Genomic DNA, 27275 nt, shown 5'->3' with positions numbered 1-27275 from the left:
GGAAATGTTGGTTCTTCAGTCTACTGGTGTCTTATTGTCAAGCTCAGATGTCTTTGTGCTAGTCAAATTTCAGTTGAGTTAAATTTAGGCACAATTAAATGTTTTCTGATGTACAGAGGGTCAGTATGCATGATTTGAAGGTTTTACCTGCCTCCATCTACATGGCTCTCAGCAAAAGAACAACATTAAGAAATTATTATACATGTAATTTTAACATTATTTATTACATCAATTATTCTGGAGATGATTAAGTAATAATATATAAAATCCAGGTTTGTTTTTTTTTTTTTTTTAACTTGAAGGTCTACTTAACTTGTTTTCTCTAGTGAGGCTAATGAAAATGGGAATCTCAGCAATTTACAGGACTAAGTGATTTTTTCATTCTCTGTATGATTTATCTCATAGTTCTTGAAGTTCCTCCTCAGTTTTTAAAGATATTTAAAGGTTTGTGTTTTTTTATTCTTTCCCTATCTCCTGTACTCTATGAGTAAACCCCACTTGCTTACGCCTTAGTTCTACTCTGCTGGGGAGTCCTCACCTCGAGTCCTGTGTGCAGTTCTGGTCACCACAATAAAAGAAAGCTATTAAACTACTAGAGAGCACCCAAAGGAGGGCATCAAAGGTGGTGAAGAGCCTTGAGGACAAGCCTGGAAAAGAGGAGACTGAGGGGAGACCTCACTGCAGCCACAAATTCCCTGTGTGGGGAAGAGGAGGGGCAGGCACTGATCCTGTGGTGACAGTGACAGGACCAGGGAATGGTCTGGAGTGTGTCAGGAGAAGTTTAGGATGGATATGAGGGAAAGGTTTTTGACCCAGAGGGTGGCTGGGCACTGGAACAGGCTCCCCAGGACAGTGGTCACAGACAGAGCCTGGCAGAGTTCAAGAAGTGTTTGGAAAACCCTCACAGGCACAGGGTGGGACTCTTGGTGCAGGACTCAGTGATTTTTGTGGGTCCCTTCCAAACCAACTTATTCTGTGAGTTGCATAAGTAAATCACAACTTCAATCGTTTTTTCTAATAGAAACAAAATATTAGCACCTGCTCTCACAAAATCAGTAACAAAACTAATATTTGCATCCTTTGAGATTACAATTTAATAAGAAAGAGAATGATTTAAAGAAAATCCACGTGTGACTAGTCACTTAATTCATATGAGAATTTCCCAAAACATTTTTTGCAAATCAAGTGAATGAATAGTATAGTACTAAATCAGAGAACGGCAAATACATATCTGTTTAAGCATTTATGCTCAATACATTCAGGATTCCAAAGTACTTTTTGAAAAACACTTGGCTTATTGAATACTCCAATAACATGACCCCTCTAGAAGCAGCAGAGTGATTAACTGTATTTATTGTTTATTTATGAAAATGCTCTTGACTAAGCACTTTTTTTTTTTTTCCACTTTTAAACTCAAGCAGCCTGAATGGCCAGAAACTAAAGCAATATCTTAACTACAGCATGACGGCAAGATGGAATAGTTTTAATTATTAAAAAGAATTGTAATATTTCATGTGTAATGGAAAGGATTTACAGTGTATCTAGATGTCTCTAAACTTGAATCTCACAGATTTTTTTCTCTAAAAAATTACCCAAATCTTGACAATTTTTTTTAGGGTTTGAGGGTCCTGACATGAGTTTTTCCTTTAAGACTGCAGTAATAATATGAGAATATTTGTGTTTTTAAGAAAGTATTTAAATTTTCAGAAGAGATTTCTTTAAAGTTCATCAGTTAAATGCCTATTTTTCAGATATCTAGTTTTTTGTGAAAAAAAACTTCAAACCTTTTTGCTACTTCAATAAAATTGTAGATTTGATACTCAAAACCCCAGAGAGGCATTGCCTATACAGATTTTTTCAAGGAATCATAGAGAGACTTTGTGTTGGGTTTTTTGGTGCTTGCCTGAGCCATTTTTAAAAACATGCATAATTTGATGCTGAAACTTTTTAATTATAATGTCTAATTGAAACACTCATATTTCAATTAAAACAAAGCAGTCTACAACCATAGGGTGTTAGAAGCTTATAAGGAGAGTAGAATTTATTGCCATTTTGATGATCTCTAAGTCTTCAACTTACATCAGTTATAAATAACTCATTTAAAAATGAATACAAGTGAAAATAACTAAATTGACACCGGTTTCTTTTTATGATCTGAAAATATATGCATAAATGGCAAGAAAATGTTAATTGACCTTAACCTTTTCTGTGATAAGTCTCTTCAGTAATGTAGTAATACTAGGCACTTATATAGTACAGTACCTCTTATCTGAAGATCTCAAAGATTCTTACAAAAATTAATTAAATCTCACAGCACTTCTTTGACATAGGCATGTGAAGTATTAAATAGGTGATTAAACTGGAAACTAGAGGCTTAAACTAACTTTTTCAAAACAGGATGCCTAATTTTAGGAATAGGGCCCTAAATCTGGTTATTGTGATACCTTATTCTCTATAAAACCACACCTGCCTATACTAACAGACATCCTTTAAATACATCACTTTGAATCCCATATTTCTTTGTCACTTTGAACTAAAGACATAAAGATAGAATAAGCTTTATAATTACTACCTCCTATCCTTGTTAACATATGCTGCAGTCTGGATAACCATAAAAAACTTGAACAAGGCTTGCAATCATAAAGCTTGGAAATGTAAGTTGGTGTCAAGCAAGGTGTAACCACATATTTGTGTGGATGAATGTGATGATGCATGCACATATTGCACCTTAATTCCAGGAATTCCTGCCTGAGGAAGCAGTTCAGTGTCAGTTCAAATAGAGGTATCTGTGCAGGATGGGAACTCTCTCTTGCATGTAATTCATCCATGGTGGATTTGAGGAGGAAATCTCGCCAACAACCAAGCATTGCCCCTTGGAATTAATTAGGATTACGAGTAGAGGTGACAATTTATGGTAGCATGGAGCTCAGAAGTCCATCAAAAATCTCCTAGGAGAGACTAGGCAGTCTTTGGGTCTCACACCATTTGGGTGAGACAGGTTGTAATTTATTTTCAGCACCTCAGTCCCTAGTTCCCAGCTGTTCTTCTCAGCTGATGCAAGAAAATTTTTGAATTCTGACTTCTAAGTACCCTTGTTGGGCATTTCTCAAACTGAGACCCTCAAGAGGGAAAAAAAACCAAAAAACAAACAACAAACAAAAAACAAACAAACAAACAAAAAAAGAATAAATTTTTAAAGATTGCCTGATACCTTATTTTCACAGGAGTCACTATCTACAGATAGGTGGTGTTTTAGTCCTTGGAAAATCTCAAGCTTATATACTTCTATGTCCTTTACCTCCACTACCCATCTCTCTTGTTGATTTGGTTTTGTTCTTCTCTAATCTTGAGCACAACTCACACAGGCAAAAGCAAAAGCAGATAATTCATATTTGAAAACCACCTACCAAAAATATAATCACTTGACATTCAGTCTTAGAAGCATTTTGCAGGACTGGGACACCTTTATCTATGTCACAGTGCACCATAAAGAAATGGCAATTGATAAGAACATGACCCAGCTTCCCTTGCAAAAAAAAAATATATTTTTTGTTTTGTTTTGTGGGGCTGTAGAACCACTGCATGATCTTGCTATAACCAATTTAAAAAATTACACTGTCTAATTTTGTAGATTTAATTTGTTTCTGGGTGAAGATCAATGAAGTGAAAATCTCTTACAAGAATCAAATGTATTTCTGAGTATTTTAATAAAATTACAAAAGACAAGTTCCAAAAATACTTTTTGTGTTGCTGTCACTGTGAAATCTTTGAAGAGGAGTATTCAGGGCAGAATAAGACCAGCTGGAGCTACTGAGTATAATTCTGGGGCACATCCCTGAATTAGCTTAAAAAAATTCAGAGCCAAATTAGGTATAGTTTTCTTCCTTTAGATTAATCTGCATTTTCTGACTAATTTTCCTTTTTTAGATCTAGTAGCAATAGGGTTTGGATGGATCAGCAAAGTTTGGAATTGTATTATATGTTGGTCCTCCTTCAATAGTACTTTTAAAGTTAGCCAGCTGCTCAAATGGATTAAAGTAACCTTATATACCATGAAAGAACACTTTAAGTGCACCCAAAAGATCATTTTCAATTGAATTTTGCATTCTGTTTGAAAGAAGATCTTATGCAAGGCCATCAGCTGTATGGGTGCCAATTAATAACTGGGAAGACAGCTGCTGCTTCAGTTATTTATAAAGGCTTATTTATCAGTGTGACCACCTAGAAAGTCAAAACCCTTGGCCTAGTTTGTGTTTTCAGCTGGATTTTGTGTTGCCCATCCTGTTACCTTATAAATAATTCTTATATCATTATCAGTGCTGAAACAGCACAAGATCCGTGTCGGAGTATTTAAAATTCAGAAAGTGCCCGCGATTGAATTTGAACTTGGCCCTCCAAATGAGTGCTGTGATTCCAGGATAAACCCTCTCCTCGTGCCTGTTGGCAAGCACACAAAGCCTCCTTGTCCAGCACCTGTCTGACACAAGCAGAGCAGCAGCAGCTCCTTTTTGGGGTGGCTTCAAAGAGCTACCCCACTCAGCTGCTCTCAGTGTGTGGGCCTGATTAGCATTGCAGAGAGCGCCTTGCAAACCACTTCTGTTACCTGATCCTGCCTGCTGACACATCCATGCATCTTCCAGGGAGCCTTTCAGCCTCTCCTCACAGCTGCTCCCAGTTCCTTTCTGGTGCTGTTCAAGTTCTGCACAGCTGTGTGAGTCTCGCTGGGATCCCAATCTCCTTCCAGAGCCTCTCTGTGTGCATTGTCCTTGCTGGAGATTTGCTCAGCCTGATCCAGGGTTGCATTTTAGGCTATTGATGAGTGGAGAAAAGGATAATGCAACATAGTTCCTCATGCAATGGAGAAGCAGAAGAAAGAGGTTTATTGAAAGAAACACTACATATATATATGTATATAGGGTAGTACATGCAAACAGAATAGAAAAGACTCATTGGTCAAAGAAGGCAACACCTCTTTGAAAACATGCTTTATGCAAAACATCACGAGACACTCACACAGCTCTCACACACCCTGCAGGTGCATAATCATTGTTATAATTTATTATCCTTGTGAAGACTGAGAAAGGTTTCAAGGCTGTTTTTCCCTGGTTCCCAGCAGCATCCAACAACAGTCCAACTGCCTCTGAGTTTTGGTGGGAAGGGGTTAAATCTGGTGGATTTTTAGCCCAATTCACACAGTGAGCTTCTTGCCCAGCAGAGCAGTTTGCTGCTGGTACAGGACCAGCACTCAGCTGACAAATAACCCCAGTGACATCAGCAGATTTCTATGGCTAAGGAGGCAGCTTTCCAGGGAATGCTGGAGGCCTACCTGCCTTCTGCTTCTCAGATTGTCAGAAAGACACTGGACTTAACCTTCACTGCTGGCTTGACCTTTTAAAGCCTAGTCCCAAGCCCTGCTCCTCCCCAGCTGAAATGAGGGATCTGTTCAAGCTTCTGCATCCTGAGGATCTCCCCTGGTGCTTGAGCTCTGGCCCTCACACCAGCCTGGGGATAATGAGGCAGCTGCAAAGCTCATCTATGTTCAAAGGCATCCAGGGTGAGGGGCTTGGCTTGGAAGACAGTTTTTAAGGTTAAATATTTGTTTTTTCCTCTTCTTGTTGCCATTAATCATTTGTCACACGCAGTTATATTTGGAGGACTGGATGTGTCTCTTTAGGGGTTGTAATTTTGCAAAGGCAAATAGGACAATGGGCAATGGTTTTAAACTAAAAGATATTTAGACTGGACATTAAGAGAAAACTTTTTACTTATAAGGTCGTGAGGTCCTGGCATAGGCTGCCCAGAGAATTTGTGGATGTCTCATCCCTGGAAGTGTTCAAGGCCAGGTTGGCTGGGCCTCTGAACAACCTGGTCTAGTCTAAGGTGTCTTTGTCCAAGGAAGGGGGTTGGAAGTAGAGGATTTTTAATGTACCTTCCAACCCAAGTCTTTCTGCAATTCTATGGACACCTGAAGCTCCAGGGAAGACTACAAAAATGACCATTTAGCTTTGATTGTTGGTTGTTTTCCAGCCCTGAAGAGACTGGTAATAAAAATATTGCTCTTAGTAAATCAAGATAGACACACAAAAGGAAGATCCACCTCAGAGTAACCAACAACATTAAACGTTTTTAAGCAGCTTGTCTTGTGGTATTTTTCAAATCTACTTTATATATCATAATTGATGTCTTTATAACTTGCAACTTGCTTAATGTGTCCCTTCTGATTGTTCAAGTGTACAGACATTGAGTGATGCTGGAAGCCAAATGAACAGGAGCTGTATCATGTGCACTGTCCTTGCAGTAATAGAAGGAGAACAGAAAAGTTCATCATTGAATACATCCCTTATGGATTTAGGTGACCCTGTGAAATGATGCCGTTCATAAATCTATTAAACTCCATTTCCAAACCTGTTGTTACAAACAACAAAAATCAGGTCTTGCTGTGTGCCATTAGAGCATGCAAGAGCACAGCTCATTGTTTAGGCAGCAAGATGGATGGAGAAAATCTAAATTCAGAACAACTACAGAGATAAATTAGCTAAAGTTTATGGCACTGAGCACAATTGTATAATGCAAGGAGGTTTTGTTTCTAAACAGTGTGGTCTGACCCTTTCCTTTATTGCCAGCTCAAATAGCAGCAGAATATGAACAGGTTTCTAAATTCCAATGAAGAATTACAACTAAAGCCCCTGGTTGTGCCTTCTGAAGCGTGTCTAAAGCTGTAGTCAGGTAAAATTTCCTACTGATCCATGAAATGCTAAAGTTTAAACAGTACCATTTAGCTGCAACCACCTGTTTCAATTAATTCTCTTACATGTTTCATGCCTTGAAAGCTTTCGTCTTTCTCTTTAAGTCACTCTGTCAAGGACCACAGATGTTTTGTTTTTGCTGAAACCTTACCATGCTAACATGAGGTGAATTAAATAAATTTACAAAACATAGCATTCCTGGGCATCCATCATTTGCAATGTATGTAGGAATAGTTGTCAAATAAGAGAAACAATCCTAAAGGACTTGGCACGACAACAGCCAGCCCTGTGCTGTGCTTGCTGGATATCTCATTCTGTTACACACTCAGGGAAAAAAATACTCTCATAAGTGGGGGAAGAGAGCTGCTGGTTATAATCCTTGCTGTCTTAATGGCAGGCAGTATTGTACCTTCCAAACCATGTTCTGAACTTATGCAGCAATCTCTCTTTGTTTAGTGTGGGGCATCACCTTTGGTGATCACCTTGCAGTGTAACACTGAAGTGGACAATAATTTGATACTAGAAAATCACATAGTTTTTCACATTCTTGATAGAACTGGAAGCACTGTATTGAGTGCAGCATGGAAATAAGATGATAGCTAGCTGCAATGCAATGCAAATGCAATGAAGTTTTGCCTCAAATACTTTCAAAATACTCAATTAATGTTTATTTCCCACCTATGATTCTTACACAATGTGAAGGCATCCTACTTTTGCCAGTTAAACACCACCCTCCCTGCCCTGTAGGGTCTGTCACACATAACCTGTGGTTCTTTAAGGAGACCTGCAGCTCCTTGAATTTCCAAACAGAGAGAAGGGCAATTTTATGTCTTTGAAGTGGGCTAACAGGATCATTTATCTCACTTTGCATTGTTTTTCAGGAGGATCATAGTGGTGCACTGAAGAAGTGGATCTGCCTCTTTACATTATCCAGAGGATGCCTCTGGATTATCCTTTGAGTTGTTCTGTACCCAAACCTAATGCACACCACAGACAACACATAGGCCATTCATCCAGGAAAGCTTTTCCACAGAGCATCCTGAATCTACAAATTCATAATTTACAGGGGTGCAAAGAATAATCTCTGCCACTGTAACCTTCTGTCATAACACCCACAACCACTTCACCTCTCCCAGAATTTCAGCCCATATTTTGCACATCCTGCCCTTTACACTAATATAACTTCAAAGTGCCTGTTCCTTTTGCTCCAGCAGGAAAAAGTGGAAAGAAATCTCCTGCATCTCCTCTTATAAAAGCAGCCTGAATGAAATCCTAATTCAACAAAATCACCTTAAAGCAACCCCTCTGTGAGAAGATCTTTGATTTTGCCTGCTTGGTTTCAGTTTCAAGCAGAACAGTGATTTTCTTTAGTCTAGTCAAATGCAATGTAGTTCCACTGGTTGGAAATATTTTATAATACTGTGTTTAAACTGTTGTAGAAACAAAAAAAATTTCTCCATTACATAATAAGAGAGAAGTGTCTGCACAACAGCTTTTAAAATTTTCCAACTGGAATAGATATTTCCCAAGCACAATGAAAAGGCTTAGAGGAGGGATCTTAATTAAGACTTTGATGTTTGTTTATATGTATATTTGGATTTTCTTTATGCTTAGAGTTTTTGTGGGACACTTGAAACAAATATTTTATGACTGAATATCTTATTTAATTCCAATAATAGTTTTAAAGGGTTTTTTTTAATGCCTTCCTGAGAGCAGCAAAATTATAGCTTTGCTCAATTTTCTGATATATATGGTAAGTATTGTAAATTATTTTGTCAGTAGCTCCACCTTAAAATTTCTCTTTTCGTTGTGGTAAAAAAACCCACACAAAACTGTCAAAACTTATAAATCTGTTTCCACCATGTCAGCCACTATGAAAATATGTTTTTTATGTCAGATTTTGGAGAGAATGATTCTTGCTCTATTGGCAGAATTTGAGGCACAAATGCTGCAAAATAATGAGAATTATTTCAAAATATTTCAAAAACAGGACATTACTTAAAACATGTAAATAATATTTGAAAAAAATGATATGGATTAATCAAGTGTGGCAAACCCTGAGACAATGATATTTTCTTATCAAATTTTTAGACTTAATACCTTACACAGAAAACTTTTCCTGAAACCCTGAAACTGCTCAGTAACACACCAAGGTTTCTATTACTCTACTTGCCATCATGTATCAAGGTGCTGGAATTATAGTATATATATATATATATATATTCCTCTATTTTTAATTCACCATAAGATAATTATTTAGAATTCTTGGTCAAACTCAGCTCAAGTTCAAATATGAGGGAGCTTTAGCTTTGATTTTGCTACAAAAAGAAGGGCCAGTCCCTCATAGCATTTTGCTCCAAGTGGGCAATCACAGGATGAATTGCTGAATCCAAAAATCTCTTGGCTTTAGCATGATGCTGGACTAAAACTGAGCATTAGATTTACGTGAGCATTATTAACCTTTCCCTCCCTGCTGAAATCTCAGGGCTCTGGGAGGAGGTTTCAATCTGTAAAGCTCTAGAAAAGCATTTTGGAGATACTAAAATGTATTTTGTTTAAAATATACTCAGACCATGCTGAAGTGATATTCTTTGCCTAGAAAATACTAATGGTGGACCCAAAAATTTATATCAAGAATTAGCTCTTTGTATTGTAAATAGATTGAAGATGCTGCTTTGAAGACTCCTAATATGACTGAAGAATTTAGCCAGAAGACCAAGGAAATAAACTTTTTTTTCCTTTTCTTTTTTCCCCTGCTCTATTTCAATGAAACACGCCCTGCAGCTCAAGAAGGAACTATCACAGTGCTACAGGAACCACCACTGTCATCATAAGACCAATTAGAATCATAGAAATTTTTAGGTTGGATACAACTTTTAAGATCATTATGATTGACCCAGCATTGCCAAGTTCACCACTAAACCATGTAAATCACTCTAGAGGTTCATACAGTCAACAGGGAGAAATACACTTTGAGGTTTCAGTTCATCTGATCTTAGCACTTTTCCCACCAAAATTATTCACACCTGTGGAGTTCAAGGAATGCTTAGAGGTAGATTTCAGTTACTTTCTTTAAGCACCAGTTTATTTATTGCTTTTACACTTATTTTTCCACAGATTTCTCCCTGGCTTCAGCCAACCATAACAGCAGCTAGCCTTATAGAAACAGATATGTGGAACTTAGTACAGGAGGAAACCAACATGTATCCAAGCAAATAACTCTGCCTTTTGGTGCATGTGTTTCTCTCTCCATTGCAATCTGGAGGTGGGTGATTCTCCTGGGTCAATATATTCAAATTAACATTGTTCCAGCTGTGCCTCCATAGGTGACAGTCCTGCCAGACATGGGGTGTGTGAGCTGGGGGAGCTGTGCCTCCTGAGTTCCATCATCATGAGAGTTTTGGGTGTGTTTTTCTGTTGTTGAACAAATTTGAAAGACACCACTTTTAAATGATGATTCAAATCTGTACAGATTGGAGAGGGAGTAAATCTGAGGTGCTAACTGGAGGAAAAAAAAAAAAAAAAAAAAAAGACAGCATTTATCAGTTCTGATTTTCAATCAGGACCTCTGTGGAGACACAGACACCTGACTGCAGATCTGATTAAAATATCTAATTTTTAAAGAGATCATTCTGTTATTCAGTATTTTTATGGCTTATGTATCTAACTCCAAATTTTGGGGTTTGCTTTGCAAACAAGTTAAATCAAAATATAGATTCTGCAGCACTTTGAAATGCAGGCACCAGCATTTTAGTCTTCCTACATCTCAGACCCTAAAGAGTCCCCATGCTGCTCATCCTCAAAAGAGGATAGAGGTATTTCATTGTATTCCATGGCAAGTCTTTTCTCTATTTTGAACTCAGACAGCATTAATTCATATCCTGGCCTCCAACAAGCTGCAATCTGACTAGAAAGAGTGAGATTAGCTTTCAGAAAACTTTCCAGGCTAAGGATAATATAGATATTTTATGTGTCACTCTCTAATCCTTATCACAGGATCTATATAAATGACTTTCTGGCATCCCTCTACTTATCTGTTACACAGCATTACAGATCTGTAAGATTACACTTTCTGTGAGCTCTGAGATTCTCTCTTGAATCCAAATATTCAGCATTGTTTTTGTCACACTTGGACTCTGTTCCACTTTTAGTAGCAGCATGAAGTCAGTCACATTTAAATCAGATGAAAACCTGAATTTTTCATATTAATTAAAGTTCAATAGATTCCTTATAAAGAATAGATGAAAGAAGCAGCAGTGACACGGGAGTCATGTAGGCTGGATTTTCTGCAGATTAGCTAAAGCTGCTATGCACTTTCTCCCCTGCTTTCTCAAATATTTCCTGATTTTTTGAAGAGATTGACAAATAAGGTTTTGCATAATAGCACAGAAGCAATTTTCTCATCATTTCCTCAATGTAAAGAAGACAGAGAAGCAAAAGAAAAAAAAAAAAAAAGAAAAAAAAAAAAATGAAAAAAAACCCAGGGTTGCCTGTCCAAAGTGTAGTTTCTTGAAATTCCTGTGCTGTTAAATGCACAGGACCCTGATCACCCTCCAGTGTAATTCTCTCAGACACACTGGGTACAGTGGTGATAAATTTAGGGCATGTTTAGGGATAGAATCCTGGGAAAAGAACCAGTAGAGTCTCTTAAAACTGTGGATTTTTATAATGATCAAATTGACTATTTGAAAAAGAAAACTCCCACATTACTGTAAGAGCCACATTTTTGAGATGATGGATGATATTGTCATAGAATCACAGAATAATTGGGGTTGGAAGCAAAAATTAAAGGGACACCTTCACTATCCCACATTACTCAGAGCCCTGTCCAGCCTGGCCTTAGACACTTCCAGGGATCACATCATTGTAAACAATCTCTTTCTTACATCTAGTCTGAATCCACCCTCTCCCAGTTTAATGCCATTATCCCTTGTCCTTTCACTACAGTCCTTGCTAAAAGATTTGTCACCATCTGTCTTACAAACCCCATTGAAATGCTGAAAAGCTGCAACAAAATCTTCTGGAATTTTCTATTCTCCAGGCTGAACAACCCCAGCTTTTCCTCATAGCAGAGATGGTCCAGCCAAATTATTGTTGTGTCCCCCCACTGGTCCTGCTCCAACCAAGCTACTCTTACCCCAAATGTTGCAGATTCTTGTGTTGTTTTTTTGCTGGTGTTGCTAAACATGCCACATTTATTCACCATATCCTTGAGTCTTCAGAAGAGACTTGGTTATACATCCAGAAATAAGTAAAAGTGAGTGTTTAAAGTGAGTAATTCAAAAGTGGAAATTGTGAAAGTGTTGTAATTTAATTTAGAAAATAGGTAAATGAATAAATAGGTTAACAGGTATATTAATGACAGATTGTTCAGCCCACCTTTTAATAAGTTATGTTTAAACAAACCACTCGTTGTTATTACTTAAGGAATTTTTGCTTGTGGACTTCACCACTTTTTTCTATTTAATATTTGTAAAACTACTGGTAATATAGGTAGCAATTCTGTATTTTTCTGAGAGAGACCAGTCAATGCTATTGTTAGTTAACATTGCAGAGGAGGTTTTTATTGTTGGGTTTGGGTTTTCCCCTTGGTACACAGTCTCTAATCTATTAGTGAAAGGCTTGATTTGACTTCATTTTGGATTCGAGAGGGGTCAACCCAAAACAGGCACAACCTACAAGCCTTTGACTTGGAGTTCAGCTGTAGCCAGGAAAACAGCAAGAGTGCCTTGTACAAAATTCATAGTATGAGTAGGGAAATTCCTTCTGACTTTTTCCTTTGAAAGGGGACAGGTGGGATTTAGGATGTGAGCTCTTCTCAGCAGGAGAAAGGACACGTTTCATTGTGTATCCAATACAGTATTTCTGACACACGTAAGAAAATATTTCCATTTTCTAGGAGGAGCAACATTTCTCCCCTTACTCATAGAGGCTTTGAACAGTGAACTTTTTCTTCAGCCAGCACTCAGAGGACAGCAACCCCACACTTCTGGGCTTGGGTCACCTGGAAACCTCCCAAGGCTTCTCTAGCTGAAAAGAGTTTCCTCAGTTATCCAGGATGGCTCTGAAACATGGAGACTCCCATTTGGGATGCCAGGGTGCTGAACTTCTCCAGGTGAGTGAGCAAGTGCCTCACAGGTCCATCAAATCAAGCCATGGGTCAGTGATGTCCCTGCATGAGACAGGAGGAGCAGCCTCTCCTACTGCAACATCTACAGCCATGTAGAGACTGCTGTGTTTTTTCACTCTGTACACCACCAGGTACCCACCCTGACATGAAATAAAAAGCATTCCTGACTATTAGCCAAGAGCCAGTAACACAGGGAAGTTTCTAAGTAGATTAACTGCTCTCTCCATCTCTGCAAGAGCCACCTGCACTCTGACTTTTTATAAGTAGCAAGGCTGAAGTTGATGCTACAGTGATTCTAAACTTATATTCCTGCACAGGGATCAGTGAGATAACATCCATTAGATGGTGGGTTTAGCATTTATTATCTCCCTTCCACTAAAGATGTTCTTCAGGGAGTCAGCAGCATGGACCAATGGGTCTGGTGTTATAGGGAGTGTGAAGAGCAGTCCTGAGCAGGAGGCTGATGGTCTATTAGCCCTCCCTGTTCCCAACTAGAGCACCAAAACAACCTTTCAGAACAAAGCTCTGTTTCAAGAGGGAAACTTCTTGTGTCACACTGACTTAAACACCTAAAATGTTAAGACAGACTTGGCTGTGGTAAAGACTGAGGCTAACCTTTCCTCTTCTCCATGGCAGAAATCTGAACATTCCAGCCCAAACCAATACAGATGGCTTTGTACCATTTCTAAAGTAGTTTTCTATGTGGGACACATGGAATAAAAGCATCCCTGAGCCATTCCATCTTGCTGCAGTGTCCTGAAAGTGCAACAAGAGGGTGTGCTGAGAAGCAAGAGGTTTCTGGAAAGCTGGAAGGCAACCTTCAGCAGCAGCAAGCTTCCAGAACATGCTGTTCTGATCTAGAGCTGGGATTTGTCCCTGGTGTAAGGGAAATGTGTGTGTACCCTTGGTCCTTGTGTGTAAGCATCTATAAGCTTCCTAAAATTGAAGAGTTGGGCCTCCCAGTAATTTGGGGGAATGCACAGATCCACAGAAGCACAGGACCACTGAAAAGACTAATGGAAATTTTGGGGATTCCTCTGAGGATTTCACATTACACTGCACCATTGCTCATTTGCTCCCTACATGTCTCACTCCTCCTGTCAGGGTAATTGACACTCTGCATGTGTAGCCAAAGGGCAATAGAACATGGAGCATTGGTAATTTCTCACCCTGCCTCCTGGAAGAGGGACCAGCTCCTCAAGAAACAGTCAGCAACCCCACTCTAACAGAAGTTTTTTCAAAGATGCAGGTCCAGGTACTCCCAGACCTCATCCTACAGCAGAAAAAGGCACACGAGCCTTCAATTATTATCTACTAAAACAGTATTTACAGATGATGTAAATAAGCAGGAGTGTAAGACATTTCAGAGAACTTTGATAAGAACTGTGCTGAGTTTGGCTGAGGTAGAATTAGCTCCTTCATAGCAGCTGGTATAGGGATCTGATTTGGATTTGTGCTAGAAATAGTGTTGATAATTCAGGGATGTCTCTGTTATTGCTGGGCCTGGCTTACACAGAGTCAAGGCCTTCACTGTTTCTCAACCCACTCATCTTTTTCTTGTCACTTACATTTAAATCTGTCTACAGGGTTCTAAATGATGAGTAGTGAAAAACAAAGTTGAAAGTTGCTGGGAGGTATCTAGCAGATTCTGCAGGAGCCAGGTCAGGCCCTAATGTCTTCATTTTGGTCCAGGGGAGAAGAGCTAACAGAATACTAATGGAAGTTGCAGATGGTACTGGAATCAGTAAAGGTTACCAACCCCAGTGAAATAATGCAATAGGTTAGGAACCTGGGCTTAAAGCAAAATTGTGTTTAGCCCAGAAAATTGCAAGCTAATCCCACCAGAGAAAAAATAATTAATGTTGAGTAGCAAAGAGAGGAAGGTAAAAAGAGCCTGAAATGCAGAGTTATTGAAAGAGATCTGAGGTGAGAGAAAACTTTTAAGTTAGAGATAAATTTGCAGCGTGAAGCAGAAAGAAAAAAAATATTGTTGAGTTAAAGACTTAGGCAAAATTCACGGATGTCATAAAACAAGATGAAACGCTGGAGTTTTGTGCATGGCAATATCTCGCACAGCATCTCTAAATGAAAGCAACTCAGCACCAGAGGGCAAAGTACAAGGAGAGAAGACTGTTTTTTTTTTTCTCCTGCCCTTTAGGAATAATTGTTTTCTCAGGATACAATAAAGAAGTTGTTGAATAGGTCTTGTAAAAGAGAGCTTGAATAACTGATGGGAAAGTGGGTACGTCCCTCCAGAAACAAATATTTTCCCCTTTTACTAATATTTCCATTGTAGTTGGCCAAAGAGAATAAGATGAATTTAGAGAGATCAGAATCAAGATCTAGTAGTCAGTGTAGCAGTCACGTGTAGAGAAACATTATCTTTAGCACTTCAGGCATTTGAAGGAAGGAGCAGGCAATTTTAGAGCTGTGCAGTAATAAACTTTGGTAAAATTGGAAAGAAAACTACATAGTACAGAAAATCTTCCTCACTTGTCTCCTGTGCTATTTCCTACTGACTTGAGCTTTCCCATTAGATAAAACATGGTTTCTAGGAAAGTTTTGTTTCAAACTCATCCAGTCTTCAGAAGGGGATCCCTCCAATATTTTCATTCAGATAGGGAGTTTTTGGTCAAGTCACATTAGTCTAATTAGTATTAGTGATCACTGCATATGACTGAAGATCAGCTCTAGTTGATGACTTTGTTCTTTACAGCTCCACCTGTACAGCTTTGGAAATAAAACAGTAGTAGTGCATTCCAAGGAATTGGACTTTGTGTTCAGAGATCCATCCTTTTCCTATCCCTGATTTTCTTTTCCTCTATAGAAAAGTTATTTTGTATCTTTAAGACTGTCCTCACACATTGATAACTTGGGCATAGTACTACACATTTACAGAAACTGCTGTCAGTGTGTGAAATCTTCTGTATCCAGAGGAGATTTTATATAATGAAATATTATATACATACTGATATTGCATTTTAACTTTTATTATTTATAGTTAAAGAAGTGATAATTTTTCCAAATGATCTTAATTATGAATTGATCGCTTTTTATTAAATATTTCACAGTCCAGAGTTTCCCAGTAAATAAAAATTTTCAGATTGATCAAAATTTACACCTAATTTACTGGTTTTTTTCTCCTCCGACAAATCCAGATTCTACTATTTTAATGAGAAATTCCTATTTTATGTACAACACTAAAGAATGATTACTGACTTTCATTTATAAGGCCAAATCATTAAAAAAAAAAAAAAAAAAACTATCCTCAGTGCTATAATAACCAATTGAATTATCTAATTTCAGCAATTCAATTGAAATAAATACAGTTAAAACAAAAATCACTTGCTGCTTTTAAAAACCAAAGCAGGTTTGGTTAAGACTAAAATCCATGTGTTTCATTACTTATGTTGCACGCAACAGAAATCCCTAAATCCCTAATCTTGCACAAATGAACTAAAAATGAACTATAGACAAGTAGTGCACCTGGAAGTATCTGTGTTGAAGGTCCTTTTCTTTCTGCTTCATGGCAAATGGTCATTTGACACTGCACAGAAGGGGCAGGGATTTCTGATGGTACAGGCATGAGGCAAACTGATCACTGGTTCTCACACTTTCCATCAGGAAAATCCCATTCTGCCTCTGCCTCGTCAGACAGTGAAGGGATCTGAGATGGGAATTAGGCTGGAATCTCATTTAAAAATAGAACTTTTTCAGACAGGCCCTTGGGGTTTGGCTCATATTTTGTCCCCCTGTGTTTTACCCCAGCCCTGAGCAGGAGGAGCATCCCTGGAAGGCAATTCCTGCCTGGAGCCACAGGTGTGAGCTCTGCCCTGGGAAGGTGCTGGTGGCACAGCAGAGACACACTGCAGCCTGTGAAGTGACAGCTAGGGTGCACTGATACACAAGTGCCTGGCAACTGCTCTAATTTATTGCAGTAGCTGCTATGGCTCTCTGTGAAGCCTCAAATAATCTATGAGCGTTTCAGATTTTAATGGCATTCATGTTGAGGGCCTCTGTGTGACTGCAGCTATATGATAACATATGCCCCAATCGGATCTGCCCTTTGTGTACCAGATGACACAATTTGTGCACAGTTAGCCATGAGGGAGATGGAGATTATCCATTTCCAGTGCAGGCAATGCTGCCTCTTCCAGCCTCTCATATACACCAAAGAGACAAATATTTTCCTTTTTAAGAGCGTTTACACCCTCAGAGCTCAACAGATGGAATGTTCTTGCCCTTCAAGGCAAAGCTCTGCTGTCAGAAGAGGCACAGAGGACCAAGTAAGTAGCGAGTGCAGAAACTAGTATGAGAGTTTAATGTGATTTGGCTGATTATTATGCTTTCTTTTATTATAATTAACTCGTATTTTCAATAACACCAAGGATCTCGAACAAGAGACAACATTAGGAATCTGTAAAGTTCCTAGCAAAGACAAATGCTGTCCAAGAACATTACTGCTTATAGAAACTGGGTGCTTCAAAAAGTTAGGAGAAACTACAGTTAAGATCACTGCAGTGATTCATTCCTTCCTCTGAAACTGTGGCATCCAGTGCTGCATGATCATGTGTCCTTCAGTGCACAACTTCTCTTTATCCATCCATCCTATTTCTGACAGTGCAGCTCCATGTCTGAGCCAATCCCTCTGATTGACTGTTCATGCCTTACTTCCAGGCAAGAAATCCTACATAACCAACTCCTCTGCAGAAGCATCTCAGTTTTAGTTGTTTTTTCCAGGCATTTTTCATCCTATCTCCTTCTGCCCACCTGAATACACTTCTAGATCAGCTCTCCTGATATATTGTCTCCATTCTATCCTTGCTTCTCTTGTTTTTAGTTTTAGAGCCTTTCTAAGAACAGTTAAAGTGCTCGTGGCCATATCTATGGTGGTGAATGAAGTGAGTGTCAGTCTTGAGACCAAAGGGAATTGCAAAAACCCATATCAGAGAATCATAGAACAGTTTGGATTGGAAGTGACCTTAAAGATCATCCAATTCCAATCCTGCTGCTGCAGGCAGGGACACCTTCCACCAGACCAGGTTGCTCAAAGCCCCATCCAACCTGGCCTTAAACACTTCCAGGGATGTGCCATCAACTTCTCTGGGCCTAAACCTTTCATCCTGAACTCTCCATTTTAGGGGACATCCAATAATTCCTGCCATGTTGTACCATCACCTAAAACATATGGCTTGTCCCTCCTGTTGCTACCTTCTTCATGAGAGCCCTCATTTTTATAATTTTATGGATGTGTTTTTTTTGGTGTCCCTGATATAATCATCACCCCATGGACACATTTCAAGTCCCTGCTTGAATCTAGTCAGAAACATAGTCGTCACAGACCTCCTGAAAGAAAATTAAACTGTCATCTCAGGAGGCTTTTCCCTGGCCTGAGTCTTCACTAAAACTGGTCTGATTTGACCAAAGATTTCCAGCAATCAAACGCAGATCCAAAGCAGAGAAAAATTTAATCCTGGAATGTAGTGTGATAAAAAGTCATAAGTAGCTGAAAACAGGCTATATAAAAGGAAACATCATGAAACTTTGACAAATACTGTTCCTAGCCCTGCAAATAATACCTTTTTGACTGGTCTGATATTCCTTGATCCTCTTGTAAAGATTGCAAAAGATAAAGAAGATTTTACAGGCAGGCTCAACAAATACCAAATCTTGTCTTTGTCTGCATATTTGCATATTTCTCACCTCTTAAGTTTTAAGCTCAAAAGCTAAAAGGTGTGTTTAGGAGCTGACAACCTCCACTTCCAAGAATTGCTCTTGGATTGGTCCCAGATCCTTTCAATCAGGTGCAGACACACAGGTCAGGTGTGGGGGTCAGCAGTGCCTTTCACTCCTACATGTCAGGATTTGCTGAGCACGTTTAGGGAAGCTGCCAAAGTGTTTGGAGTGCTTTGGCAGCAGAAGAAACAGCTGGTCCCATCAAAGTGATCACATTCTTGGACATTAATTTAGTGTCTGAGAGGAGGGAGTGATGCCTGCCAGGGAATGAATTTCATAATCCTAAAGGATTAGAGACCCCAAATTACAGCCTAGTAAAGGTGTGGTTAAAGCAGGAGCAGCTGCTTTGTTTGCAGGTTGCTTCAGCCTTGGAGAAAAGTGTATTTAGGCAACATGCAGTGCCTGAACTGACAAGTTCCTTCAATTGGAGGAGCTATAGTTAGATTGGCATCAGAAGGCATTGGACACTGAACACTGGGAGCATTTTATGCTGTCTCAGTAAGTAACAATAGGTCAGTGCTGGTGCAAGAATGAACTATTGATCAGTGTGCATTGTGAAAATACACTTGAATGAAGTTTGGAAGCTGTTCTGTGGAGAACATGCTGGAGATATATGGACATATGTATCAGAAAAAAAATTAAAATATGCATTTGTGGTGATCTCTGCTATAATATTTAGGGCCCACCGCTGTTTGATTTATTGTGGCATTTCCTAAACACAAGATAAGCAGCTCCTATAAAATTTTACTGTTGACCAACTCAGTATGGCTCTAACATATGCCTTTTCCATTTTTTTTACCCAGTCTACAGCAATGAGAAATATCCAAATAACTTCTGAGCCCTTTAATGAGTCACTTTCTGCTCAGAGGCTGTAAAGAAGAAAACACAGGAGTCAGTTATGAGCATCTGAACTTAATGTTGGTAATAAGAGTGTGGTTATCTCTACTCCTTTTCCTATTTACACCACCGTGGAAAACATCCCCTTTCACCTTGGAACCAAGGCTGTTATTGCAACATTACAAAATTGCTGAGCAATTTTCTTTCTCTGCTTAGCTATTATTTCCATTGAATCATCAGTTACCACCCATTGAATGAAACCAAACATCAAAGCAAACCCCAAAAACACATTTTTAATAACTTGGCACCCTTATTTTCGACATTATTTCTTCTCTGAAAAGAGCAGGAATTTATACACAGCATCTGTCTGTCTTTCTTGTCTTAGGGCTTTACATTCACACCACAAACTATTCTAAAGAAATGAACATTTGAAAGGCTAACACACAAGGATGGATTAATTTATCAAAGCATTAAACTCCATAGAGATTTCTTTTTTAAGTCAGCTGCCATTGATTGCAAGACAACAGGATGTGCCGAGGGGACAGAAACACAGGTATGAAAAATGGATTCAACCCAAGGCAAGGCAACAGGGAAGGACTAAGATGTGTAACTGTCATTTATTAAATCACATAAACTGCAGAATCTTTTCTTCCTAGAGAACAAATTTTGGTTAGCCAAACTACATGGTATAAAATCATGATCTTTTAATGGAAATTGTAGCAAGCTGTTTTTTTTCAGCTGGGAGAAAAAAAAAAATAAGATTGAGGGATTGTTATCCACAAGGCAATCAGAAGTTTAAAACCGCAATTTCCACTTTACCAAACAATTTTTATGGGCTGGATTTGTCTGGGGAAGGGAGAAGTATTTGTTTTTCTTTCCCCAGCAGCAGTGATTAACATACATAGGTCACCACATCAGATGTAGAAATCCTCCAGTAACATACTACTTCTGAAATAATGCACTGCATTCAAAGACCTCACAGAACTGTACACAAAGTACTCCATTAACTGCAGGTGCTGTACAGAAAAGCTCTCTTTAAAAGAGCTTTTAATTACAGTATATCTCTGCTTAGAAGCCACCTTCAGCTACCTTTTCCTTGTGAGCTGCAGAGAAAAGCAATTAAATGTATGAGGAAACCACCCTCCATTTAAAGCTGCAGGAGAAAGCAATTAATGCAAAAAGGGCTCAACTTGTACACAAAGAAATACGGTACATGGAGCCAGGGGGGCTGGGCATTACTTTGACATAATTAATGCATGTTGTAAATCTTAAAATGTGCAACTACCCCAAGTTGAAAGTCATAGCTGGATGTATGGCCCGTGTTTATTTCCAAGTCTCCCTCTAACAACGGAGTTTACACAGAATTACATTTGTATCTCTCTCAGCTGTATAATTCACACCTTCTCAAAATTCCCTTTACAGAGTTGAAGGGTTTCAGTAAAGTTGAGTGAGCAGGAAGACACGGGGGTTTATTCATTTAAGTGAGGCCACTTGCATAGATCTGGCTACAAAGACTGTACTGGAGGAGGAAAGGGATGTTTCTGGTTTCATTTGGTATTTTTAATTTACTCGTATTGTTTTTAATAGTGGAGCTAATCTCATAATAAAACCTTTTCCTCAACCCTTTTCCCATCACATTATAGCAGAGTCCTTTTAGGCATGGTGCAAAAAAGGGGTCCAAAGTTTGGTGGATTGTTTAGTTTTGGATGTTGTTTTGGGTTTTTTTTTTTAATAAGTGAAATTTACAAAATAGTTTCTGTGTTTTTAGGAGCTAATCTTTGACTATCAATTACATCAAAATTTGGGGGGGGGGGGGGGGGGAAGAAAAACAACAACAAAACAAAATTTAAAAAAACCCAAACCATCAATCACTCCACTGAAATTAAAGGCAAAAATGTTCTTTACTGAAACAACACCAGAAAATGCTTCATTTGATGGCGTTTTGTAGAGGATACAAAGGTTAATTAGATACTTTCCATTGCATTATATAGCAGGAAACCTCTGTTAATTACTGCTTCTCTAACATGACTGATTCGTTAAAAACTGACTACAGAACCACAAATAAAAAAAATGTAATTATCTTTCCCATTCCAATGCAAACTATTCCAGGTTCTAAGAACTGTGCCCTCTGGGTGCCTTTTTATTAGATATTAACAGAGACACTGAATGGTTAATTTTAACATATAGCATTACTAAAACCCTAAAATGAATGAAATTTCCAACAACTTCTCAACACCTCAGGATTTGTTCCTGTGTTTTCTCATGTTCTACATTACAGGAGAAAAGGTTGGTATTAATGGCTTTTTTCACCACTATTTTTATTTCAACTTAATATCATAAGCGATGTGTTTTTATAAATGTTTGAATTTATGAGCTTTTGTGAGTTTTCTCAACCAATTAGTCAAATTTTTGCCTTGAAGGCATCTCCTTGCTAAATCCAGCTTTTTTGGGTTTTGTTATTTAGTGCTCTACTGTATTTCTTTAAAGGCGAAGTTCAATTATTTCTCTTTTGAAGGTCTGAGTGCCTTGTTTAAAATGCCAAGTGCATTAAAAACAGTCCTCCCTTGATTTTATAGGGAGATATAGAAGGATAATAAGTTAGTTGGATTTAATGGAATTTTGAAATTGATCATATATGTGTATACATGTGCATGAAGATACCAAAATAAAATTAAAAGCTGCCAAATCATCAAGAACACTTGATTTTTTACCCTTTTGCCATTTTTATTTCTTAATGAGGAACAAAAAGAAGGAATGCTTTGAGGACACAAAGGACAGGGAGGCAGGAGACACCGAACTTGGATGAAAACTTATACTAACATAGTTTACAAGAACAGAAATAGGTCCTTAAAGCCACACAAGTGTAAAGATCAAACTATAGTGCAAAAAAAGCTGCATTTTTGTTCTTACTACCTGGGGAATCTGCTCTTGCCGCTCTTCTGAATTACCTTCAGAAATTACCTTACCTATTTTTATTTAAATTTTGAAGATAACTCTACATGCTGTCTTTTTCCTCTGTGCTGGTGTTGAATCCACAGGAGATGATAAAAGTTTTTGCAGACAACCCAAATCTGCTGTGAAATCTTGGTGAACTTTGCAATAGATGGTTTTTGACCATGACAACTTAGTCCTTGCGTCTGGAATGGCAGGAGATTTCTGCCAACAATGGAAATGGCTTCAGGTCATCCCCTGTTAAAAGAGTCTGGAGACTTTAAATGAGAAGAAAAACAGCTTTAAATTTGACTGTGGTACCTCTTTACCATGGCTGGATGTAAGGCAGACCCTACAGCTTCAGCCCTGTTGTGCAACTCCTGGTCATAGGAATCAGCATATGGGATCTACTTTGAGTAGTAAAGACTGCAGGGAGATGTTTCTGCAGGGTTTTAAAAAAATCTATTTAGGAGCCAATTTTCTATGGTAGGCATGTTCAGCATGCATGTATCTCTTCCAGTGCAAACTTTGAGCAAAAACTGAGATTATTTCAATTAAATTTAAACATTTCAGCTTTTTTATCGGTTGCACACATAAGTCGAGCAATAACTGAATAGAAATGTTGCATATTTACTGTAGTGTGATCCAAGCAATTACTACTAAAATATTAAGGAAAAGCATAATTCTATTTTTTAATTTTATTTTATAGTCAGGCAGGAATCATATTTTGGTGAATACATTTATATTTAGAAGTTATATATTATGCTTATCTTTGTTTTGAGAGGATGATTTTAGCCCTGTCACTATAAGCCTGTTAACAACAATTAAAATAGCTATTAAAAATGTCATTTATAGCTATTGTGTTTGTTTTTCCTGTGAGTTTTCATCAAATAGTTCACACTCATATGATGTATGCAGTCTGCTAATAGTCAGGAGCACAGACTGTCAAAAATGGTTACAAACATCTGGTTAAAGCCAGCATTTTATGTACTGGGATTATTGGTTTATCTTTTTTACACTAGTGTTGTGCTGGCTTCTCATTATGCCTCTGACTTTTCCTACTTTTTGTTCTCAAAAATTATTTGAAAAAGTTTAGAAGGAAAACTTAAAAGCAGAGCAAAAACAATGCTGGCAACTTTTTTGAGTGCCAGAGTTTTAACTGCTTTCTGTTGAAATATTTTCCTCACTTTCCATTCAAATAAGAATTTTTGTGCAAGGTGTTACTGGGAAGGTTGACTGCATCCCTGCAAAGTGTAACACAGTACATGCCTGTGTATATTCTACATATACCATACTATTAAAATCAATCTGTTCAGGTTAGTTTCCATTCTGAGGAGAGCTGAGAAACACAACTACCAGTTTCTGTCACGTGCCACACCGCATCAATTAAAAATAAATTAAATTTCATGCAAAGTACCTAACTTAAAAATCTCAGCAAACAACAACAGAACCTTTTCACTAATGATTTTCAGTCATCAGAAGTGGAGAGAGGCTCAGACAGCAGACAGCATGGTCCCAGCATGCTTTTTGCCTTTTTTTTTGTTTGCACAGTAGCTGTCAGTTGCAGCCCTGCAGGTAGTAGAACCCAGTGGGAAGAGGGGCGGGACAGAGCGATGCTGCCTGAACTGACAGCAAATTTAAATTACTGAGCTTTCTTTTGCTTTTTTTCTTTCTTTGAGTGCCCTTTCCTTTTTTTTCCCCTCTTTTTTATTTTTTTGGTATTTTTCTACTCTGCGACAAACTGAAAAGATTCGAGCACACACTAATTTAACAACCCTGCTTCGTCGTCTTCTTTTTTTTTTCCCCCTTCTGCTTCCAGGATAATTAAAAGAGAAACCTGTAAAGGCAACGTTCCTTCAAGCAAGTTGGTGCTGTAACGTGCTGGTAAGATGAATTTAATTTATTTTTTTTTTCCTTCCCTCATCTTTTCTTTTCCTTTTTTGGAGCTGAAATCTTTTGTATATCTAACGCAGTCATAAGTGTGGTTCCCCTGCTGTGGAGGGTTAGCATGTAATGAAAAGGTGCAACGGCTTGATATGTGACCTTCTCCTATTACTTAGAATGGGTAATAACAGCTTTCATGTCTGTTCTCATGATGCTTCTCTCTCTATGAATTGACTATTTGCTCAACAGAAGAGATGCTGTGATTGTCGCACTATGACAATGAGGACTTGATTGTTTTTTGGTTACTGTTCCATGCTCCTATCAGAACAGATACTTGAGTTGGGGGGTTTGTTTATGTGATTTTTTTTTCCCTCTGAACGTTGCCTGAAGCACTGATACAACAGGGGGGTGGAGATGGGGGTAGAGGAGATGGTCTTGGGTGTCATCCTGCCTGTTCAGCTGTTTACTAGATAGGGAAGTGCAACACTGAAACTTTTTTCAAAAATAAATAAATATTTTTCCGCTTGCATCAAGTGGGATCAGCGTATCCAGGATTTATTGTTGTCTGATACTGGGTAAAGTTCTTGCTGTCCCTTGTGTTTTTCCTCTGGAGAAGGGGGGAAGGGGTGTTCCACTCCAAACCCTGTCACACCATTGTAGTAGCTAATTGCAAGAAGCTGACAAACTTTGAGATGAAATAGAAGGCGTTGCTTTTGTAAGGAATGAGTTTGATGCTGTGGATCACCTCCTTTGAATACCAGCCTGCCAGATACAATCAGATCTGTATTATACACATTACATTCCTGACTTGCAAGTCCCCTGATTTCCAAGGTCTCCTTTCCAGTCTTTTTCTGATACTAGCACATTATCTTTTTTTTTTTTCTTTTTTTTTCTTTTTTTTTTTTTAAAGCAAATGAGAGGTTTTTTGGGTTTGTTTTTTTTTTTTTCTGCTTTTTCTTGTGTTTAAGCTTGCAAAACCTATAAGGTGATGTGTTTTTCTCAGGCTTTCTGAATGTAGTTCTGCCAGGTATTAAATGCTACAAGATCTACTGAAATCAACAGGAAGGCTGAGCTTGTCCTGTATTTAAGAGGAAATTGCTGAATGCTGGCAGGACTAGATCTTATGACTGCTGACCAATCTCTTTTTCTTAACTGCAATTAATTCTTGTACTTTAGGCTGCATCCTGTAGCTTTTACTGTAGTATTCAGAATAAACACTATTCTTACACTTAGTTGCTGTTTTGTGGTCATGCTGATGAAAACTTTTTAAACATAGGATGGGGATTTTAGGAGAAATGTAATAAAGATAGAAAGCCAGTGTAATTTAGTCCTCTATCTCGTTGAAAGCTCTTTTCCTTAATTTTTTTTAAGAGGTATGCTGAAACTAATAATCTGCAAATTGATACATGAGACTTTCTAGACTCATAGGTCTGTTTTGCCAAATGCATAAGATGATATCATGAGAGAAGTTGTGCAATGAGACTGGAGGAGAGGAGCAGTGGGATTGAACACAGAGTCCTTTCCATGTCAGGGGAGAGGGGGAGAGGATGTGCCAGTGCCATATGGAAAATCACATCCTTTCACAGAAACTTTGTTAGGGCAGAGGGTTAAGGGTGCTGCACTTGCAGAAGTTCATCACTCCCTATTTCAGTCCCAGTTTCAAGCACTGTAATATTTTCCTGAAGGTTTATTTTGCTTGTGCAGAAAATGCTGTTGGCTTGTGAAATGAGGTCGTTGGAGCTCCCACATCTCGTTTTTGCCCTGAAGACTTTCCTTCCCCCACACCAACACCAAGGTCTGCAGGCCCAGAAAATTAGGCTTTGTCCCTTGTAATCCTAAACTCCCATCCATTTATAACCAGAGAAGAAAAGGGTTGAATTCAGTGTTCTTGTTATGGAAATAAGTTTTTATTCACTCAGTATCAACTGACAGTTAGAAGCGTATCTGATGTAATATGAATAAACTGTAGGCTGTTGTCAGTAAATTATGCATTTATAGTCTCACATTCTCCTAGGAACAGTGCTTTTACAAGGCTCAAGTGGCCTAATAGGGTGAAAAAACTACCAATACTCCATCTGGGCTTCCCAATCAGCCAAAGTCATGAGAAGTCCATGGTGGTTGGTTCCCATTGTCCATGGTGAGCATCTCAGCCATGGGTGAGGCTGCAGGAAGGAGAGCCTGAGTTTAGCCAGGGCTCTTTGGTCACAGAGATGATGTCAAAATTACTGTTATGAGGCAATATGAAAACAGTACAGCTCAGTTTAGATGCTGAGTTTTGTGTCAAGAATAGATTCTTAAATTCTTAAACTACAAAAAAGCTGATATCTGTATATTTAACTAAAAAAACAACCACCCTAACCCAATCTACTAGTCCACATTGTCTTTGAATGTAGTCTTTAAATACATTTTTTTGTAATTAATCTCTGCACTTTAAATTGCTGTTGGCTTCTAGCAATACTGTCCTCTATTCAGTGCTTGGAAATTTCTAGTTGAATGCAAGTGCTTTCATTTTAACAAAAAAGAAAAGCAAGCCAGAAAACTTGCTGTAATTTCCTGTCAGTAACAGAGAAATTAGAAAACACTAGGCTAATAAAAATGATAATCTGAGTTTACAACTGTTAACAAGATTCCTGAATAGAAATGGTGCTATTATGCACAAAGAATTTCTATCATCACTGGAGGAATGTAGTATAAAATTACGAGGTTTATTATTAGGGTCCTGTCAACCAATCAGAAATCAACCCATAACCTTACTTGTGAAATACCATAAGTTTTAGCATCTTCCCTCCCCTCCTACTAATAAAATATTAAAGAAATTTTATAATTAGAAACTTTGATAACATAACGATGAATTTCCTTCACAGCAAAAAGCTGACATAGTTCTGTATTTCTTCCACATCTCTTAACATTCCATATAAAGCCACTGCAAGTCTGAGTTGCACACAGCAGGTAAAATTAAGGTAAATCACAGACTTGCCGTGGGCAATAATGATGGGATTTCATGAGTTGCT

The 27275-nt window shown here is 38.3% G+C and overlaps 1 protein-coding gene across 2 annotated transcripts in view; it reads left to right on the top strand.

Annotated features, from left to right (window-relative positions):
• Positions 1–23929: 23929 nt before the first annotated feature.
• CELF2 (CUGBP Elav-like family member 2) overlaps positions 23930–27275 on the top strand; it is a 536651-nt gene continuing 533305 nt past the window's right edge. The window contains exon 1 of one of the 2 annotated variants that reach the window (XM_079304437.1): positions 23930–24264. The gene's annotated coding sequence lies outside the window, so the exon portion shown is untranslated. The remainder of the gene's footprint in view (positions 24265–27275) is intronic. The other variant, XM_079304439.1, reaches the window with a different exon arrangement.

The sequence above is a fragment of the Erithacus rubecula genome (genome assembly GCF_903797595.1).
Source record: "Erithacus rubecula genome assembly, chromosome: 4".
NCBI classification, from domain to species: Eukaryota; Metazoa; Chordata; class Aves; order Passeriformes; family Muscicapidae; genus Erithacus; species Erithacus rubecula.
This window is presented reverse-complemented; position numbering and strand designations above follow the sequence as displayed.